Here is a 14,376-nt window from a genome sequence, read left to right on the forward strand (position 1 = left end):
TGTGTCAAGGAGACCCATATCTGCCTATGACTCCAGGCAGATGTTCTCTCCTGGCTCCGGCAATGCCACCTGAGGACAACATTGATTCTGCTTGTGGCTCTCCTGGGGCTTGCAGCTGCCCACCACCTGGAGGTATCTGTTTGTCTGCCCACTGCTCTTCTGTGTCAGCTCTGTCTGATCTGCTTTATGACTACTGGCTCATATTCATCCCTAAAAGCAAGATGACCACACCAACACTTTTTTCCCAAAGCAGGTGAGGAAGCATTTACAAGGTCCCTTCCACTGGTAGAGGTGGAGTAGTGGCAACCTCCAACACAGATGTGGTGACAGGGAGCTGGGAATGGTATACTGTTTGCAAAGTGAATTTCTGTATGTATGTATGTGTATATGTATGTATACTTCATGGCCTCAGCATTTCTCCTTTAGAAGAAAAATGACCCACGGTCTACAGTGAGCAGCCTCACCTCCGTTACCTAGTAAAGTGGGTGTTTCTGCCACAGTCGGAGGAAAACAATGGCCCTTTTTCTAAGGAAGACCTCTTTGAAGCCATTTCACCATGACTATGCAGAAGGGTTAAGGAGCTTACTCTGTTTTTCTAACCCAAGACAAAAACTTCCCTGCATGAATGACACATACCACCCCCACCAATGTCATTCTTACGGGATGTCTGAAGAATGGAAGGAGGATTGAGTTATTATTTTTAGCCTGCCCATTTCCTCTGGCTGTGCTATGAGTCGAAAACCTTCCTTTGTGATTTCAGTGCTGTAGGGTAACTAGTATCCTATAATTCTTCAAAAGAGAGAGAGTTGTGGTCATACCATATTACATGATTATGAGTATACTCAGGAAAACTTGCATGACCCAGAAATGTTTGCCAATATTTAAGGGGATTTGCTGAACATTGAATGGATCTCTATTACAATTTTGTGATGATTTTCTGCAGTCAGACTACTGCTTTTTATGCTGGTTCTTGTAGTAAGACATCTCTTCCTGCCTTCACTTCTTCCGTAGTGTGCATAAACACTTATTTAGTGCACACATTACCAATTACTTCTTAGTCGATGATAAAATTGTTAAGTTGGATGGATTCAGTAATATCTCATTTTACCATCAGATTAAGTCCTGCTTTTATTTTCATTCTCCACTCTAAGAGTACTTGGTATGCTTATTATTTTTGGCAGTACACTGAAACCTAAGTCAGTGTTACTTAATTTATAACATATCCTTGATATATTCTGGTCCATTAAACAAAGGAATGTCTTCACAACCTCTTCCGTAGACAAATTATAGCACTATTTGAGTGTGTGCATTTGAAATGTTCTTTCACTCTAGCCCACATAGGACGTTCAGTTCCTCTGATCACACTCCCGTGTGGGATCTGGGTAGCTACGCCACAACGGTTCATCCTGTGCTTGCTTTATGGAACAAGCTTGATTTTGAACTTTAACAAATGAAAGGTGCAAATCTTTTCCTGTGCTTACAATTGCTATCTTTGGCTTGCAAAAGGAGAAACAACCGAGAAATGCCAAAAGCAGGGAAATTTGCTGTATGCCAAACGTATTACTGCCAAGAACACAAATATGTAAAAAGCAGACAAATGGATAGTCAAGGACATATTTTCATAGCTCACATAAAACCAAATTATTCCAAACATCTTTATTTTCCTATTATTAGGAGCTTGACTTGTGTAAAGTAGTGTAAGAGATTAAAATGTTGTTGCTACTGAACAACTATAGGATACACATAATGATTTAAAAATCTTATTGTTTTGATAAGAATGCGTAATAGCCGTACCTTTCTATTGATATATATGTGTTCTTATCATATATATACATAAACTTATTTTTCACTAGCTGCTGGGGCACTTCATTCTATTTCTACTCCTTTTGTAACAAACAGACAGGACAGTCAAGTTGCATTGGCATGCTTGTCAGAGGTTCACTTCCTTAAAGATATTTAGGCAACTCTGATGTCAAAGGGAATTTGTTACCTAAAATATCACAGAGGAGCTGGGCATAAACTCCTCACAAAATACAGGATGAAGCCATGTAGTCATGCTTCAATCATACTAAATTTGGTGGCATTCCCCCATTTACAAATGGCATCATTTGCTCTGATAACTATTTGCCACAGTTGGTCAAAAAAGGGGGCGGGGGGGGGGGGGGGGGAAGAAAAAAGAAAGCAGGGGTGAGGGACAGTAGAGAACAAGAGCAAAGAGTCCTGGAATTCCAGAGATGAGGGGAATCAGTTCTTTGAGGACTGCAGAAAGCTGAGGAAGGAATAGAAGGAAACCCCAGATGTGGTCAAAGAACAGTCCCTACGATACTAAAGCTGAAAAATAAAATTTCAAATTTAGCAATTACTTTCAAGATGTTATCAGCCATCGCTAGTGTGTTGTCATGGGGAGAAAAAGGCGTTACAGCATCAAAGGAAACAAGGAATGTAATGAAGAAAGAAATTAGAGGAGTAATTTGCATCTATTTGGTGGTACAATCTTCAGAGGCACTTTTGTTAATTAGAAGGTTTGAGTTGCACATATTAGAGTACTGAGAGGCTGGTGGAAGTCTCCAGTGATGTTTCAAGGCAGCAATTTGGATGGTCAGAGAACATTTCTATAGCTTCACAATTTATCAGCAAAATGAGTTATTTTTCTTTCATCGCTTAAAACTCGACAGTCAGAAGAGAAAACGACCAACCTCTTGCAGAAGCCTGTTTCTGTGAGCAAACATAATACTGAGAAGCTCATCTTTTCTTCTAGAACTTTTGATAAGATTATGATAATGGCATACTCCCTCTATCCACTGGGGTGTGACTATATTTGACAACAACCCCGAGCAGCGCTACAGGGTTGGGGAGGAGTGGCTGGAGAGCTGCCAGTCAGAGAGGGACCTGGGGGCGTTGATTGACAGCCGGCTGAACAGGAGCCAGCAGTGTGCCCAGGTGGCCAAGAAGGCCAATGGCATCCTGGCTTGTATCAGAAATAGCGTGGCCAGCAGGGACAGGGAAGGGATCTTACCCCTGTACTCGGCACTGGTGAGGCCGCACCTCGATTCCTGTGTTCAGTTTTGGGCCCCTCACTACAAAAAGGACATTGAATTACTCGAGCGTGTCCAGAGAAGGGCAACGGAGCTGGTGAAGGGTCTGGAGCACATGTCGTATGAGGAGCGGCTGAGGGAACTGGGGTTGTTTAGTCTGGAGAAGAGGAGGCTGAGGGGAGACCTCATCGCCCTCTACAACTGCCTGAAAGGAGGTTGCAGAGAACTGGGGATGAGTCTCTTTAACCAAGTAATAAGTGATAGGACAAGAGGGAATGGCTTCAAGTTGCACCAAGGAAGGTTTAGACTAGATATTAGGAAGCATTTCTTTACAGGTTGTTGGGCGTTGGAATGGGCTGCCCAGGGAGGTGGTGGAGTCCCCATCCCTGGAGGTGTTTAAGAGTAGGGTCGACATAGCGCTGAGGGATATGGTGTAGTTGGGAACTGTCAATGTTGGGTTGATGGTTGGACTGGATGATCTTCAAGGTCTTTTCCAACCTAGGTAATTCTGTGATTCTGTGATTCTGTGAATGTACCCAGTCTTAGTTGTGACCATTTGTTCTTCTCTTGTACTGTGGGTTTTATTCCTTTCTTATTACACTTTCATGTTTAGAGGTCTAGATATCTGTTCTGAAATAAGTAAATAAATAAAAAAAATACATAAAGGGATGAAGAGGGTAATTCACTGCTCTACTGAAGTCAACGGAGACAGAACAGCAAGCAAATTTAGCACACTTTCTGATAGTGTTTGTCACTGCAGATGTTACTTAGGTGGACTTTTTTTATCATTAGCATCTAAAATTTCCAATGGCAAAAGTTGAGCACTTAAACCCATACATTTTATGAATCTGTAAAAAGTCTTTGATTTTTAGAGACTTCTTTACATGTATCAGTTCCTCTGAAGCTGAGGTCTGAATGAAACCTAATTTGTTTTTCTATATACTTTTTTTTTAACCGTAGAACTTTTCCTCCCTTATACAGAAACTTCCCCAGTCCAAATGCTTTTTCCTTCCTTTCTACCTTTTATTTCCTTCATCTGGGACTTTCTCTGGTCCCCAGGTTCTCCTTTCTCTGGGTTTGTCTCCTGCTTCAGAATATAGCATGTCCCTGCCCCTTCCCTGTGCACCCAACTCTATTCATTAGGTGGTTAATTGCCTGCAACCATTTCACCTGAAAACAATACTTTCTTCCAGTCCAATTTCTTATCCCTGCTGGAGTCAAACTGAGTCACAGGGTCTAAAATTATCCCTGAGGACAGCTCCACAGAGGTAATAACTCTGTTTTGCTTATATTTCAAAGATGATTTTTAAAAATTTCAGTCTAAACATACACGTTTTCAAAACATATTTTCATTGCAAAGTATGAAGGGAAGAGCTCAGTCATTCCCTTTGACTAATACCTATTCTTTTCTCACAGCAGCTGTACCAAATACAAAAATCTTTTTTTTAATGAAAACAAGCAGACAGCTTTCACAGCTTACTTGCTTTTCCCCTCATTACCGATCTTTTGCTGTAACCATGGCTCTGTCTGTAATGCCACGTTTTGTGTGTAGTAAACTTTGTGTTGCTGAAAAAGCTCTGACCAAACTTGCCTGGGAGTCTTGGCTGGAGATTGTTCAAAGGATGTGGCTGAAACAAAGAGGTGTTTCCACATTCCATAAATAAACCCTCCTAAGTGTAAATTGTGACCATTCCTCTCTCCATCTGAGCACTTCAGGCTTTTCAGAAAGCTGCTTTTATGTAAGATTAGAGAGCTGTCTCCATGACATGATGCTCTGCTTCTCTTCACCATTAGTTGGGCGTTAGTTGTTCTGGCTGTAAATAGACAGGCACAGATGGTACCACGACTTTCCGAGCCTCCACACATCTTGCACTGCAGGGATTTTTGTTATTCTTGTTATCTCTCTAGCAGCTCCTACTCTTTCCTAGCAGTTTGTTGAGAAGAAAAAGGGAAGGCTAAAGAACAATCAGCCCCTTTCCTCTCTAGGATTGCAGAAGGCTTTAGTCAGGACAGCAGCACTCATTTTGACTTTTTTCTTTGCTATGGGAACCCAGCCATGGGCTCATTAATGATGCAAAATTTCTGCCAGCCTCACCAGGTGAAGTCAGCCCTCCCCGAGACATCTAAGCAGAACTAGATGCCCCAACAGCATTAAACTGCGAGACTCAAATGGCACATCCTCCCTCAGTGCCCTGCAGCTCTTTTACCACCACACTGAAAGAACCATGACAGATAAAAAAGAAGCCGGTATCTTGAAAGACTGCCTTGGTACATAGGAATAGCGTTTGCAGGAAAACAGGCTGGAACAACACTGAATCTGGAGAGGGCATGGAGGGCGTGACAGAGTCGTATCCCACCCTCCCCAAGCATGTCATGGAGGAGGTAAAATGGGTGCTGCTCTTTAGTCTTTCATATAACAGCAGAACAAGATGTTAACTTAAAGGCAACAAATTGAAATCTGATAAAAGGAAGTCAATTTTATAGAGAGTAGAGTTAACCTCCTACAATAACCATTGAAGCCAAGAACTTAGTGAGGCTATAAAAAGGATTAGATGTTAGTATAAATTATTAAAGTATTCGTTTAATATTTTCTCTATCCCATCTAATGTAAGTTTATAAGCTTCTGTGTCTCTAGAGAAGTCAAGTTATAGCATAAGGATAAGTACTCCCTTCCCTGCCAGCAAGCAAATCTCCTATTTGCTTACTATTTGGTTTTTCATCATCTTCCTCTACAGTCTTGGAGAATGGAAGAATTAGTGATATGGTAATGGGTGGACCATTCACCTGCTCCTTGACAGAAGTTCACCTATGAAGCTACTAACGAGAAGAAAACTGGTAAAGGTTAGCCACTGTGTTCATGAATAGCTCACCTCACTCCTGGTCCTCAGACTGTTCATATAAACCTGTGTAACATTTAGGGGAGCGGGGGGTGGGGGTGGGATGACTAAGCTTTTCCAGATACACTAATGCCACAGCAGTAGACAGAGGAGTAACATCTGTAGATGCAGAGCAAATCCCTTTTTTTTTTTTTCCCCCCCAAAGAAAGACATCAAAATAGCAGCGATGCAGCTGTGAGCTGGCTGTGGTGAAATACAGACCCGATCCCCTGGGTTTCATGGTCAGGGTATGGTTTCCTTCCTCTTCATCCACCTCTTTTATATGACTCCAAACACATCCACCAGAGCCCTGTAATGATACAGCTTATCTTTACACAGGTACTACTGCAAAACAAAACAGCCCTCCTCTTACAGGGAGGTATACCCATCTACGCCAGCCATGGGTGGTCCCCAGACACCTGTGGGCAAGCAGGAACAGTGTCATCAGGTGCCCATAGTGGGCCTGGACCACCACACACAGGGCTTCTCTTCCATGCTGCTCTGCCCTGCTCTGGGAAGTTTATCTACATCTGTGTTTATCACTCCATCACAGGCCCTATCTTAATCAAGACTGCAATATCCTGTAACAGAGGACAGGCTTGCAGGAGAGGAGAGTGTGACGAAAATATTAGGAGAAGGAACATCACGACTCACCTCTTTTTTAATGAAAGGATTGACTGAGAACAGTCCATCAAAAGGGCTAGACACCTAAGTGATAGATGGATTTCCTAGAATTGCAGTGTTTCAACAAGAAAAATGAAAAGCACCTTAATATTAAATAGAAGCTATGACTGTCATGGAGAAATAAATCTATGACAATCTGAAGAGGAAGTGTTGAAGTCACAAAAAGCCCGATGAGATTATAAATAATATCACATATTACATTATACTATGCTCACACAATTTGTGTTTCCTCAGCTACTGAGTATAGAGTGCTATCAGTTCACCCCTTCTCTGCTGCAGACTTCGACTATCTCTTAGCTCCCCCATAAATGAGACAGTTTGGACACTGACATATAGAAATGGGAGGTGTCTCCTTTCTCTGCAGATGCCAATGTATGTGGCAAATCCGCGTGAAATCCTGACTGTGTGAATGGCTCAGGATATGCCAAAATGCATTGGAAAAGGCAAGTAGAGTTGCAGTTCTTCTTTGCAAATGTGAAGACAAATAAATATATAATTCACTTGACCAAGTCAGTGGCAATGGCTTTGAAGTCTATGGAGCGGTTATACAATTTATACAAAGGTTTGTTCAGGCTTTTCTGCACTGTTTTTCCTGCGCAGCCGCTCCCAGGGAGGCTTGCAGATGTCTGCTGCAGAACATGGGAGACAGTCGATTCTTCCATGCTTGGTGCTTTCCAATTAAAACCAGCTGCCTTCCTAGAACACGTGTGTTAGCTGGACACATGCGAGTAGGATCAATACAGAGCTGCAGAGGGAAATTTATGGACATTGGCATCCAGTGTCATCTAAAAGCAACCCTTGCAGATCTATGAGACGCTCACTGTAGTCTCTTGCTTACCTGTTTGTCTCACCAGCATGTCCTAGCTTGCCTTTCAGAGTGGACTCTGCTGGAGAAAAAGCCTGTCATCTACCATCCAGTCCCACAACAGGGTGGGCCCCCAAAGAGCTTCGCTTCAGAAGCTGCAATAGAGGTCTTTAATTATTCCCAGCTTTTTTCTGATTTCTGCCACTGAACACCGGGTTCTGCCGATGAATAGAGCAGAGCTTTAGAGCCAGGTACGCGTCTGCCACTTAAACCCTGAAGCTTTGCCACTGAAGTGAGCTGCTTGCAGGAGTTGCTAGGTAACTGTAACCTGCTCACAGCTTATGTGAGCGAGCGAGATACTTCTGATGATGTCATGCTTCGTATTTCATCTCTTAAAAGAGTTTTCTCTCCATTCCTACAAGAACAGGTGCGTGGGGGAGTTCTTCAGTGAGGCAGAACTTCCCGGCTCCATCGTGCTTATGCAGCTCAATTTCACTCTTGCAAAACACTGTAATAAAGCAAAATTGGCCAGGGCTTCTCAAAGTGTAATTTTAGGGGAGAACTTATAGCTATTCAGGCCTCTTTTATTTTCTAGACACCAAGGCCAACTCCTTGGAAACATAGACATCTTCATTGGCTATTCTGCTGCCCACATCTGAACAAAATGATGGCTTACTCAGTAGAAAGATAACAAGAATTTTGTGATTATGCTTTTCAAGAACATAAAAATCTAAATATTAGGTACCAGAAATGGACTGAAGATGGGAATTAAGCCCCTTTCAATACTATGTGCCTATCTTTAAGATTTATTAGTGAGAGTCTAGTTACACCAATGTGTGACATTACAAGTGTGTGTAGCACATCTTTGACAAGACAGATGAAAAAAGCTTCTCAAGATGCTTTGAACATGCTGTGGTGAGTATGGGATGGATGAGCAGGAAATCACAGAGTTGTGGGAGATCTAGCAAGCCTGGTCTCGAGAGACTTCAGCCCTAAACTTGGGCTGAACAAAGCCTGAAAGGTGTGTGCGTCCTCATTCCTAAGCCCAGAGAGGATGCACACTCAAAGTGTGGTTGGCTCTCTGTCCATATGGGAAGGCAGGGCATGAGGCAAGTGACTGGCTGAGGCTGTGTGTGTTTGACTCCCACCGGGGCTCTGCAGATGCATTTGTCATTTTTCCTGGTTTCTTCCACCAGGCTGACCTATCACTGAAAGCCATCATTTTGCTTGGAGGTTCTCTCTTGGATTGGAGGGTGTGCTGTCATCTCTGAACAGGCCGGTCTTGTAATCTCCTGGTCTTTTTCTTCAGTGGCCACCGTGTGCATTGGCACCAGCAGGAGCATCACACTGCAGTGGTAGCTGGTGCAAGCAAGGAGAAATCAAACCCTTTGTCTCCTGTCCTCCAGCTTGTAACACTTGTGCATCCTCTGGGAGCTGCTGCCTTCATCCCTGACGCCCCTAACTCTACCTACTGGTTGTTCTCTCCCTGTTTGCCTGTCTGATTTGATCTTCTTTTTCTTTATCACTGTCTCTTGCTGTCCTTCTCCCCCACACTCTTTCCCGTGTGTGTGAATTCCTAATCAGTGCAGAGCCCAGGTCCCAGGCGTGTGCTGTGCCGGGCTGCTGCGGCAATTAGCTAACATTTGGAGTGCTGAGCAGCACGGTCTTCAGCTTGCTATTTTAAGATGTGCAGTCTTGATCACATATACCAGTCTACCTGGCAGGAAAGGAACTGAGGCAGAGCACACAGCTGACGTTCCCTAGGCTCCAGACGAGTGCCGGTGTTAAATGTACTGTTTAGCACAGGGAAGACCATTTTCTGCCAAGAAAGAGCAAGCTAGCACTCATTAGGACAGGCACAGTCCAGTGGGAAAGATGATATGCCTTGGTATCTTCACCTATTCAGGGTGATTAGACAAGAACCCCGCTCCCTCCAAGATGAACTGTAGGTAACCTTTCTGCTTTGTGTCACTTCCACAGAAATCATTGGGATGATTTGCATACATATGCAAGTGGTAATCAAACCTGGGGAGTTCAGCTGGTTTACGGTACATTTTTTTGTTCATGCTGTGCATACAAAGCGAATAGATTTTCACTTTGTTTAAACTGCACAAGGTCATTGAAACGAGCAGGGACCACAGTAATGGAAGGCACATTTTGATTCCCTGCTTGTTCGTGTGATACCTCTCCCAGGACATAACACAGTTGCTGTCATGGCCAAAGAGCACAGCAGATCTGCTGGTCCTCTAGTGACGATCCTGTTCTTCTGCCTGCAATTTTCTAACTAGTTGAAAGCAATAAGTAAATGAGGACAATTACAACTGCTGATCCCATTAGGGGACTTCTCGTTCATGTATATTTTACATACCAAGGCACTCTGCTAAATCTAATTTACGAGCAAGAAAGAGTCTATGAAGAATTAAGTGACTGAGATTCCTCACTCTTGACATTTTCCTTTTGTTTTCTGCTTGATTCCCTGCTTGTTCTGATGTTCAGACCAGAAATTAACACACACTCCACAAAGCTTCCCAGTATTTTATAGAAAGTACTCGCTGGTTTTGTGTGGCTGTCCAACAATGGCAGAGCAGAGAGCTCCAGAGCTTTACAGAATGGCCAAATCTATAACTTCAGCCATGTCAGTTCGCATACTGTTAAAAGTGGGAACTAAAGATTTGATGATTTTTCAGAAGTGAAGTAAACAAGGACCAGTGTAAGAACTGAACCAAAATGAGGATTTAAATATCATTCTTTTAATCACCTAACACAATCCTGCCATTTTTGTTTTAATAAATTACTTAAGTGCCAGCTAAAAGAAAGTCAATTATCTAAAAATCTGGTAACCATTTATTGAGTTGTCTAAAAACCCAGCACTTCCCAGTTACACAGTGAAATATTTATGACTTTTGACTAGTGGTGATACATTCTCAAGGCAGATGATCAGTACATAAAACAAATGAGGCATCAGTAGTTTAGGAAGGTGTCATTAAAAGTCCACAGTTTTGAGGGGCTCATAACTTTCTGATGCAGTCACTTTCGGGAATGAAGATTTTCATTGCTTGGTCCCTTCCCAAAGATGATCCCTTTTAGATGTTCATAATCTTTCTAGCTTTACATCTACATTTGAAGAACACATTACATCAGCATACCATTTCGTATGATTAACAGTGGTATATGCTGATAAAAAAGGTATGGTGATACAGGATAAGGCATGGATTTAAGAGGGGATGTCAAATTCAACATTTCAAATGTTGAGGGCCAACAATAAATGCTTCACTGTACAACTTGATGATGGTAAGCTGATATACTCACAGAGGGAAAACATTTTCCACTGAAGACAATTTTTTATGCTATCTTGGTCTGAATAATCTGATTTTTCTAAACAGTGGCATGTTAATAAATGTTTAATAAAATACCACAGAAATTATAGGCAGTGTTTAAAAGTACCCTTTCCTGGGATTAAAGTTTTGAAATTTTTTCCCACAAGTTTTGTATTCTGTACTCATCTCCTCATACAGAGACGGTCTGTAGAAACAGTTATGATGTATTATGCTCTAAAGAAAACAGCTCACGCGGATGAAGGCATATTAGGATCAGTTGGTTTTTAATAGTTCAATTTGTGTTTGCATTGTGACAGTTAGTTACATTTCTGGTTTTGTAGGAAAAGCCATGTCTGCCCTGGCCCATACAGCATGATTTTCATCATTTCCATGGTGGCTGTCCCCCAGTGCTGAGGACTCAAGTGAGATCACCTCGGGCATGGAGCAGTTCAGCCCCACTCTGTTTACCTCCAACAAGGAGGCTGGAAGCATGATGAAAGGTGCTTCTCTCCAACCTGCAAGTTACACGGATGCTGTTCACTACAGAAAAATGATGCTGTGAGATTAAAACAAAAGTAATTAAGTGCCCTTCAACCCGGCTCCAAACATTGCTCACAGCTGTTTATTCAACAGCAAAGCTCTTCCAAACAAAGCCTTTCCACAGGGGCAGCTGTCCCCCATGACATACTTCCCTCCAGGGAGCTGCAAAGCAGTGGCAACCAGGAGGTCCTCCTGAAGATGCCAGCAGCCACCACACTGGGCTGAGGGATGCACTCCCAAGCGCCCTCCACAAAGGCAGCGTGGGCATGCCACACTGCTGCCACGGCTGCTTGAGGCAAGAGCCGCTGCTGGAGCTGTCTATGGCCTCCGAGGAAAATGATGATCAGTTGCATTTTATTTTTATACCCTGAGCTTTCATCTTTACACTGATAAAGGAACAGCTGCCTCTAATCTTGCTTCTAAATCCCGAGCCTGGTATGGCAATCTCTCCGGCATCGTGGATGCTATCCTTAACTGGCCAATGAGACTCAAATGCCAGCTATTAACCTTATGGCAACTATGTGTGGCATTAGTTGTGGGTCTTTTTCGCTGCCTATTTAATTTTTGCAGTAGAAGTTGGGGCTTGGGAGTCAGAGACAAACTCTGCAGTCACTTCTCTTGCTAAACACTCAAATTCACTCACCGAAGGCGTGCGGAGGGTTGTTCAGGGATGCTTTGACACTAAAGGTTTCATTTCCAGAGACTGTCACATGGTGATGCAAACTGCCAGGGGAATTTAAACACAGATGATTAATGCATAGTAAGGTAACCTGTGGACTAGCTGAGCTGCTATTCCTCTGGAAAGACTGCTTGTAATATCTCATTTATATAGGAGCAGTGAGACACTCTGGCCTCCGAAGTGCCATGGTTTGAGTTCATCATTTCCATAAGAAATGTGAAGAGGGGGCACAAGGCTTCTCAGCAGGGAAGGCAAAATGCAGCTTTTCCCACCATGGATGAGACTCGGCAAAGGCCATGGAGGTGAGGCTGCGAGAAGGCAGTCTGCTCTGCCTGTATGCAGATCTGGTCTGGCAAAGAAAATAGTCTCCATACACATCAGCCTGTTGGTATATTTCTGCCTTTTGGAAAGTAAAGAGGGGACCTTAATTTCAAATTACTACAAGAACATGGAAATGGATCTATCATGTGTGGAAGCTCTTCCCCTATCAATTGGGGAAGAGCTCAATGCAGGTGAAAGAAAAATTATTTCCATCTTCCCTGAGATTGGTAGTTAAGTATGAAAAGGCATTCCCCCTTCTTTTCACTAACTTCTACTAAAAGTGAGGAATTCCTTCCAAAAGCTTGCCCACCACATACTTCTGTGTGGGTCAGTGGAGGCAATGCTGAGTAAAGCCAATTCCTTTGGAGGATGAATAAATGCCTAGGAAACAGATAGGGGGAAAGTACAGAGCAAGTGCGATAGAAGAGACTGGAAAGAGGTCATTTGCTCTTTTTGTCACAAAGAGTTTTATAAAGAGCTTCGCAGTTGGTGCTTGTATCCAGATAGATTGAATATATATTCTTCCTGATGGTGGTGAATTGCATTGGTCAGAAGAGATCCATATATGCAATACGGAAAGCTTAGAGTATTTTCTGTTAAAGTGACACGAGTAGCACTAAAGGTGCATGCTGACAGCACGCCTTCAGACCTAGTGGCTTGACAACTTAATATTCCTCTTCCAGGAAAGCCGGCATGATGAACATACACCAGGCATCCTTCATGTTCCTGGCTGCAGGCTGTGGTTTGCTCAGGCACTGAAGGATTATTCTCATGTGTGCCTTTGCCCAGCCTTCAGCCCACAGAAATACAGTATGTTAAAATGTGAGATATCCTGGTGGTAGAAAACATTGAGAAGAGACATTCATGCTTAAAAATATTAGTTCTTTTCCTGACTTCGATTCACCAGCCTTCTAGGCTGAGCCCACAGCCAGAACTGCTGAACACCAGCAATTCATTTGAAGATGGTTCTTTCATATAAGCAAATATATGCACAGATGTATGCAGGGAGACATCTACAAATGTTTGCAATTCTCTGTAGTGACAGAGGACATAATTCAAACAGTATGAGGGATGCTGAAATTATTTTGCAGAGAAAGGTGCAATAACTTTAGCCTCATACAATTTCTACATATTCCACATGGCCTCAGTTGTTGTTTAGTAACTCGCAATATGAATACTTTTAAAAAGTTGTAAAAAAGCTGTTTATCTATCATCTCCTTTATCAGACTAGGTAACAGAAATGATAGCAGCTTCTATCCCATGCACAAGCAGGGCACCACTCCATTCCTGGTAGCGTAGCCCTAAGATGTCTAGTTTTCCTCAGGGCCGTGGTCCAGTGATTCATCCACCGTGTTTGGTGCATTTTACCTCCCTTCTCTGCCAGAGCCATTAGCCTTTCTGCTCTATTGCAGGCACAGAGGAACCTTCCACCCACCTACACTAAACATAAAAAAACCCAGCAAAGTCTTTGGATCATGTATTATCTGTGCTGAATATACTGATTTGCATAAATATATATTAGTTTTATTTCCTCTGCCAGAAGATTGCACTGCCAAAAGTTTTTAGCATGCATGTACTGGGAGTGGTCCTGCTCACCTGTGGTATCCCAAACACCTCCTGCTTTCCAGGATGGGAAAGGATACAGAGCAGAGCAACTAAGGAAAAAATGTCTCGGGACCCTTCCACTAAATATAGGCTGGATTAAAAGGGCAGACACCCAACCTGCTGAAATGGAGACAAGAAAAGAAGTGAAGCTTTCCCTCCATCGCCCTGTGCTAATTTCTGTAAGGGAAGAGGTCTCAGTGTCTCCTGGCAGAGTTTTGGGGCTTCTGTCTTGACCTTCCTTTTATCAGTGTATGCAGATTATTTTTCTTTAGACTTAAACAGTGAGGGGGGTTGGGAAGGGCAGATGGAGAGGAAAAAAAGAAGAGAGGCAAAAAAAATTAATGAGTTTTATTGTTCTTTGCTCATGGGCTTTGTCTATATTCTAGAATCACCTTAGGATTGAGTCTTTTTAGAGATATGAAGAATATCTACCTCAGACATAATTTAATCTTTTTTTCCTTTTTATTGTATTAGTAAAACTCCCACGTACCTTCCGCTGAAAAGTAGATCACTT

At 42.7% G+C, this 14,376-nt stretch overlaps 1 protein-coding gene across 1 annotated transcript in view; it reads left to right on the forward strand.

Moving 5' to 3' along the window:
• LARS2 (leucyl-tRNA synthetase 2, mitochondrial) overlaps nucleotides 1-14,376 on the forward strand; it is a 145,643-nt gene that overhangs the window by 20,976 nt on the left and 110,291 nt on the right. The gene's annotated exons all lie outside the window — the stretch shown is intronic.

This window comes from Strix uralensis, chromosome 1 (assembly GCF_047716275.1).
Source record: "Strix uralensis isolate ZFMK-TIS-50842 chromosome 1, bStrUra1, whole genome shotgun sequence".
Lineage (NCBI taxonomy): Eukaryota > Metazoa > Chordata > Aves > Strigiformes > Strigidae > Strix > Strix uralensis.